Below are 8497 nucleotides of genomic sequence, written 5' to 3' on the forward strand. Positions count from 1 at the left end.
CTTTAACTTTAATACATAAAAATTAAATAATTCTATGTAATTGGCTACCATCCATATTAATATCCTCAAAGTCCAGTGGGCACCCACACCACCTGAATGGCTTGTTAAGGCAGATTGGTGGGCCCCAGCCTCAGAGCTGTTAGTTTTGTAGATTTGAGGTGGGGCCCAAGACTTTGCAAGTTAAAAAAATTGCTGTCGATCTAGGAATCACACCTTGAGAAACATTGGCCTACTACAGTGCATGGATTTGAACATAATCAGTTAAACAAAGGAAAATTCAGAAAGAATGACAATAACTCCAAAATATAAGAATGTTCCATTAATTATTTGAATACTCTTTTTAAAGAAGTAGCAAATTAACTTTCAGAATGAAAAAAAAAAAGTTATGGCATACTTCCTTCAAGATTTGTGAACTAAAATCCACAACACAGTGATGATTGCCCTGGACATAGGGATAGGGAGTTACAGCACATGCACAGTGTATTTGCATTTCCTGGGTTTGTAACATCCCATGGATTTTAATATCTGGCAAAGCAATTTTATTTTTTATCCCAAGTAACACTGGTCTAGGAAAATTTGCTTAGTGTTCTATTGTATTCAATTTTTTAATAAATTGAGCCAACAAAACAACTAATTTTAAAAGACTTGAGAAGCCATAAAATGGTTGGAAAACTTCTTTGGGATCTGTTTTGTCTCTGTGGCAGAACAGTCTCACATTTGCTCATGATTCTTTCCCAGTCTGGGCAGGTAGTCCCTTTGCAATGGGATAAGCAACACAGGACTTTCTAAAATCCTTTAATGACTCAGTTCCCACTCTACTTCTAGCTGCCTTTTCTTTATCTCCCTAGCAGTTTTGAAGTGCTTACCTAGGACAGATTACTATAAAACTTTTCTAAATTATCTTACTTCCCAGGATCCTGCACACTTTTCTGTTTTACAAAACTTTAGGAAATTTTTGAGTTAATGGGGACACCTAGTGTACATGGTAAAATGGACACCCAAATTACCGCACAGGATGTACCAATACAGAACTATGTTAGGGTTACATGAGAATGCAGTTTAATAGACACAAATTACTAATGTTAGTACTTCTTTCTGAAAATATAACTTATCTAAGGGTGATATTCTTCAGCCTCAGGTTTTGTCATGATGTTAGAAAAATTCACAACCTGGACTGTAGCTGTGACAGTTTCAAATCTAAGACATGTAATTCCAGTGACAATAGTATAACAGTAAAATTAAAATCTAAAGAGAACACTAACACTGTGAGTCTCAACAGAATTGGCAAAAATGAAAAATGATGCTAATGTCTGAGGTTGACATGGGAGATACTAACCTGTTTGCTTATAACTCCTGCTGGTAATACAAATTGGTAAAATAATTAAGGACAGCAATTTGACCATATGTATTAAAATATATAAGAAGTTCCAAAATACACTCTAGGAAAATAATTAAGAATACTCTATTTCCTATTTTCCTATAATTTACATTACATTTTAGGGAAAATAATCCATATTTTTCAAGTGTTTTACATGACTATTTTCGAATAAAGTCCCTGATGAAGATAGCATTTTATAATAGAATATCAGAACAAAAAGACCCATGGAGTTCACCTAGTCCAGGAGTCAATACACTGATGTATAAACCTTGTATTTTTGTGCATGTGTATATTATCTGTGAGAAATCTATAATACCCTCCATCATACTTGAAGGTGCCAACATGCACAATTTGGCAGGTAACACAGGGGTTTTAGGAATTCTCTGAAGCCCAGTTTATTCATCACCCTCCGAAACAAATGGTCTAGTCAATTCTCCGTTTAATGCAAGAGGAAACTGAGATCTAAAACAAGTAAGTTTCCCAAACGTACTGTGCTCATTATAGCACATACTACATAAACTAGCCCTAGTTCTATACATTCTAACTTCAAATTCAGTTTCCTATCTATATTTATCTCTATTTCTATATATCCATATGCTTTATAAACTATGAAACCCCTATAATGTGTTTTGATGTTTGCACTCTTACATTTGTCATTAAGGATTAGAATTCCTTGGTAGAATAAGAGGATATCAAGCTTGGTACTGTTATTTTATCAAATGAATCCAGAGAAAGGGACTTACCCAAGGCCATATTACTTATTTACATCGATGAAAGCCAAAAGGTAGCCTCTGATGTTTTAGATAGATGTTTTGCCATTGGTATTTCAGATATCAAAGTCTGGGTAAATAACCTGGTATACCTCCTAAAATTCAGTTTTATTATCTTCTATTATCTGTAACAATATCTAACTTTTAGGTTTGTGGAGAAGAATGAATGAGAAAATCATAACTAAAATAACAAGAACAGAAATATACTCTTACTAAAAGGTTGTTGAACACTGTAGAACAAATGTGAATACATGTAGTACGTAATTATTATTGTATTAATCTGGGTTCTACAGAGAAACTGAAACAATAGCTTACACATAAATATGCATGCATTATATCTATCTATCTATCTATCTATCTATCTATCTATCTATCTATCTATTTATCGATTTACTACAAAGGATTGACTGCCACAATTATGGAGACTGAGAAGTCCAAGATCTGCAGTCAGCAAGCTGGAGACCCTGGAAACACAATGGTATAGTTCAACTTTGAGTCCAAAGCCCTAAGAATCAGGGGAGCCAACGGCATATATTCCAGTCTGTGTTTGAGTCTGAAAGCTGGAAAAGACCAATGTCTTAGCTGGAAGACAGGCAGTCAGAGAAAGGGAATTTTTTGTTACTCAGCCTTTAATTCTATTCAGATCTTTAATGGATTGCATGAGGCCCATCCACACAAGGGAGGGAATCTGCTCTACCCAGTCTATGGATTCAGATGTTAATCTCATTCAGAAACACCTCACAGACACACTCAGAAATATTGTTTGACCAAACATTTGGGTATCCTCTGGCCCAGTCAAGTTGACATATAAAGTTAACCATGACAATCATTATGTGTGAAAACAAGCAAGATAGTTATATGACTATCAAAATAAAAACATAAAGGAAAACAGGTCTTTCTTTCTCCTCCTCCTCCTCTTCTTCTCCTTCTCCTTCTCCTTCTCCTTCTCCTTCTCCTTCTCCTTCTCCTTCCAAGTCTTATTCTGTCACCCAGGCTGGAGTGCAGTGGCACCTTCTTGGCTCACTGCAAACTCCACCTCCAGGGCTCAAGCAGTGCTCCTGCCTCAACCTCCCAAATACTAGGACTACAGGCTGGGACTACATGGACAATTTTTGTGTTTTTTAAAGATGGAGTTTTCATCATGTTGCCTAGGCTGGCCTCAAACTCTTGAGCTCAAGTGTTCCTCCCACCTCAGTCTCCCAAAGTGCTGTGATTACAGGCATGAGCCACTGTTCCCACGCAGGAAAACAGTTTTTGAGTAGGAGCTGTTGGGTTTTAACTCCACCAGAGGTCTCACATCTTTCTAATACTTTGCTACTATAAGTAAAGCTTCTCTAATAGCCACTGCCATTTCCTAAATACTCACTGAAATGATCATGTCATAAACGATGATTGTCTGCAGGCTTTCCAGAAAAAGAAAATGTCTGGGAGTCATTATAATTTGAACAAGTGGCAAAGAATCTTGTGGATTGACTTCTAATTGTCATGTAATGCTAGGTTTCCCTTGGATGAGTAATTCTCTATCTTTAATACAAGAAATCTTAACCTCTTTTAAGAATTCATTGCAGGTCTCATATTTTCTTCGGGACCCTGGGCAGATGGCCATAGCATTCATGATCTTACCCACTAAAAGAATATATGTGTCATTATTCTTTCTCCTTACAAAATTCTTACTTTCTCTGCTAGCCTTGGTAAAATCAGAGGACACATACACAGCAACTAATTGCTTGCACAACTCCCCATTGTATAGTTAAGTTCATTGGAAAACACATTATACTGGAATCCTTCAGATGGTTGGACACATGGTATCTAAAATGTTATTTATACTTTGTAACTAGTCACTATGACTACAAGATTACCCGTGCCTTAATAATTGAAAATGTGTATTCTGTATCAAAGTCCATGATCATCATTTTCACACTGCATGCATTGCAGTAAGAAATTTACAGTCACTTCATTTCCTGCTTGTCAACAACAAATATATATGTATAAACATCACCGTGTGAGATTAATAGTGACAGGGTGATAATAATCAATGATAAAATGAATCAACTTTTTTTTTCTCATAGTGTATCTTAGTGGTTTAGATTCTAAACCACTTCTAAATTCTAAACTTTAGAAGATGAATTTTAAAGTCAGTAAAGCTGATGAAAAAATGGCAACTCATTTTACATGCCAGCTCTGAACATTTGGTAATGGCTGTCTGCCGTGCTGTCTTGAGAAGAAAGGTACATTTAGGTAGGACAACTGAGAGCACCACAGTGGATTAGTGATGTTTGCCCTGGACATACGGATAGGGAGTTACAGCACACGCACAGTGTATTTGCATTTCCTGGGTTTGTAGTTATGAGTTTCAGGTTTTAAGAGTTGCAGATTCCTGGTATCATTATTTGTTAGCTAAATAGCTAAGTGACTTTAGGTAAGTTATTTAATCTCTCAGAGTCTCAGCTGCACTCAGCTCTAGTTCCATCAACTGCAAATTGAGGAAACTAATATTATCTCTCTTTATCTCTCTCTCTCTCTCTCTCTCAATGGTTATGATTTAAAATGCATGTAAATTGGTACCTAGCATAAAGCTGAGTATCTAAAAATGTTAGATGATACTATTGCTACTGCTACTAATTATATTAACAAATAACATTTCTTCAGGTTCATCATGCACTGCAGAAGTAACTGGTCAGCAGAGACATTAAGAACACATAGCAATCTCTTATCCATCCTCCCAGTCTTGCAAAAGTCATTCCTTTCAAATAAGTCCAAAGCAAAATGCCTAAAACTTAAGCTTTTCAGGAGTCCGCTGTGGCATGGTGAACAGTATGACAGCCTTTGGAACATTATGGGTAGGGGGAACCTAGGCTCTACTATTTAACCCAGTACCACACAGCTGGGCTGCAAATATCAAGTCAGTGCAAAAGTAATTGTGGTTTTTGTCATTAGAAGTAATGGCAAAAACCACAATTACTTTTGCACCCACCTAATACTTTTCCCATCTCTCACTAATGTGTCATAAAATTTATGCAAACAAAGGCAATTTATACATTCGAAAGTACAAAACATGTGAAGGAATATAGACATTTCAATGCCATTAAAAATTCAGAAAATTCAGAAAATAATACACATCATTTACTCATTACCTGAGACTATCAATGTCAACAACTTGTCAGATTTGTTTCGCATGATATTATCACTTATTTAAAGCAGAGGATGGATAAGGGATCGCTATGTGTTCTTAAATAAGTAATGCCTTATGTTGGAATCTCTTAGCTTCAAAGGTGAATAATTTATGCTTTTAAGAAGTTCCAGGGGCTATTTTTTTTAAATCTAGAATTAAGAACAGATTTGAAAGTTGATGATTGTAGTGTTTGCTGAAATTGTGGGGCCATTCAAGAAGATTGGGAATAGCCAAACGACTTCAGAACTAGCTTGTAAGTCTCATGGCAAAAAAAGCCATTCAGTCTTCAAGCTGTCGATCTAAACCCTAGATGGGTAACAATTTTGTTGCGCTCAGCTATATGGAAGGAGGAGTCTAAGAGCAAATTCAGTCTTGGAATCCATCAAAATCAGCTTCTGAGAGAGAGAGAGAAAGAGAGAGAGAGACCGAGAGAGAGAGAGGAGAGAGAGAGATCTTCATTACAGTCTTTTCCACAGTAGTATGACTAGCTTTCTTTTTAGCAGGGCACCTTGTCTCCAATTCCTCTAACGCAAAATGAAATTTATATGACTCCTTTAACACTTTGGGATATAAATCATTTAGAAAGGACTGGAACATTCCTCTTGCTCACAGCTGCTTTTCTCTGATTTTTACTAAATGAAGCCGCATATTGCAGCCGCCCTGTTCTTCTACCTGTTTTTTTCTCCACTTGCAGATAGCAGAAAGATGTTTAAGTCTATGCATGTCATTATGATGAGTTATTTCAGCTAGGAAATCACTATTGGAAAAAAAAAAAAAACTGTGACTTTTGGTACCAAAAATAAGCACTTATCACTTAAAATTTTCAAAGAGAATCCAAAGTCGTGCCACAAGACTTGGGGTAAGCACATCAGATTGCTAGGTTGAATGTGTAACCTCATTATGCAGTGTTCCTTCTGATGAAACATCTGACTTGGATGCTTTCCCTCTCACCAGAAAACTTCTTTGACTTTTCTTCTTCAGAATAAAAGAACCTCTGTAACTCTAAGTCTATCTCTTTCCCAACAATCACACTTTAAGTCAATGTGTTAGAGCAGTGGCTTCATTCCTATGACTTCCGGGATCACCATTTCTCAAAGAAGCCTCCCTGGATCCTATTGTTCCTTTGGGGATGGATGAGGGAGTAGGTGGAGGAACAGAAGTTTTCTATGATCAAAGGAATGAGAAAGTACAATAAAAATAAGTCCTTTCCTAGAGAGTCAAAATACACTGTTAAAAACGGTGAGAATATGGAATGGAAGTTTGTTTAAACAAGTTTCACAAACTTGTTTGTTCTTAGGATTTTTTTTTTTTTCAGAGAACCATTATTAATATCACATGAGGCATTTCAAAAACACAGTTTGGCAAATACTGGTATCAATCTTTTTTTCTTCAACTCTTAAATATGTTGCTCACTCTATCTTTCTATTTGTATTTATTTTGAGTGTTTAAAACCATTCATTTCATAATCTCTAACCTATAATTAGTAAGCTGTCTAGTTCTCCCCAAAGAAGAAGTAGGAAATTACATTCTATAGTTTATGTTTACAAAATGCACTGTTTGAATTCATTATCACTAAATTATTTAATTTGATTCTAATTAAGTTTCTGGTGGACCATGTGGAAAACTTAGAGAGAAATTTTATTCTCTAACCTGATGAATGATAGTCATACTGGCATGATACCTCAACCAAACTAAACAAAAAACATTGCATATATTCTCAGGAGGCATTTTCCTTCTCATAGACTGAATATGTCCATTGCATAAGTGAAATACAGTCCTTGGACTGTTTTCTACAGTCCAAGGACAGACCTTGGACAAGTTGTCTACACAAACTAGGAAAAGATCTGAAATAGCATCAATCAGAAGAACGTTTAATAGATCGGGTTAAGGATTCTGAAAACCTGGTATTAATGTTATATACCTTTACGTTTACTAATTGTGTGATATTGGACAAATTATTCAATTTTGTTTGTTTGTTTGTTTGTTTGAGACAGAGTCTCGCTTTGTCACCCAGGCTGGAGTGCAGTGACTCAATCTCAGCTCACTACAAGCTCCGCCTCCCAGTTTCACGCCATTCTCCTGTCTCAGCCTCCCATGTAGCTGGGACTACAGGCGCCCACCACCACGCCCCGCTAATTTTTTGCATTTTCAGTAAAGACAGGGTTGCACTGTGTTAGCCAGGATGGTCTCAATCCCCTGACCTCGTGATTCGCCCGCCTCGGCCTCCCAAAGTACTGGGATTGTAGGCGTGAGCCACCGCGCCTGGCTAAATTATTCAATTCTTATGGCATTCTGAATGATGTGAAGATTAAGTGAGATAATGAATATAAAAGTCTTTAGCACATGCCTGATAATAAAGCACATTAAAATGGTAGCTACAATTTTATTCTGCTAATGAGGACATAAATTGAGAAGGAAGCTAAAATGTCCGCTGAAACTGATACCACTAATGCCTAGAACACTGGTGTTGGTCTGAAATTTATGCTGAGTATTAAAATTTCTCTTTTTGTTTTCTTTTTATTTGTTTTCCCTCATAGGCCTTTTTGGAATTTCTTAGGTCATCTGAAATAGTCCTTTGTGACGATACATTAATGTTAATTGTGTAAATAATCTATGAATTACTATTAAGAAACCTTTGTTTTTATTGAGCTAAACAGTCTTAATAAATCAACAGCAATGGAACAGGGTGTTAAAATAAACCCAAAGCTATCAGTTATCACATATCAGACATCTAAGAGTGGTGTAAAATAATCTGTCTGATAGAACATGCAAACTTCAGGTGTCTGAGGATGATAACCAGTTAGATGTCTCTGAAACAGCTTACTCACATTGAGGGTGAAATTTGGGCATCTTACATCCTATGAGTCTCAACTCCCCCACTCCTCCCTAAGGGAAAGAGCTGGAGGTGCTTCTTTGTTTGCTTCTAAAGAAGATACTATCAGTAGAATCATGAAGAGACCTTGAAATGGACCCCCTGAGTTTAATGGGACACAGTAAACTGGTGTCTGAATCCTATCTATAAAATCCAAAGACGGCTGGGCGCGGTGGCTCAAGCCTGTAATCCCAGCACTTTGGGAGGCCGAGACGGGTGGATCACAAGGTCAGGAGATCGAGACCATCCTGAGCTACACGGTGAAACCCCGTCTCTACTAAAAAATACAAAAAACTAGCCGGGCG

Source organism: Colobus angolensis, unplaced genomic scaffold (assembly GCF_000951035.1).
Source record: "Colobus angolensis palliatus isolate OR3802 unplaced genomic scaffold, Cang.pa_1.0 Scaffold160, whole genome shotgun sequence".
Classification (NCBI taxonomy): domain Eukaryota; kingdom Metazoa; phylum Chordata; class Mammalia; order Primates; family Cercopithecidae; genus Colobus; species Colobus angolensis.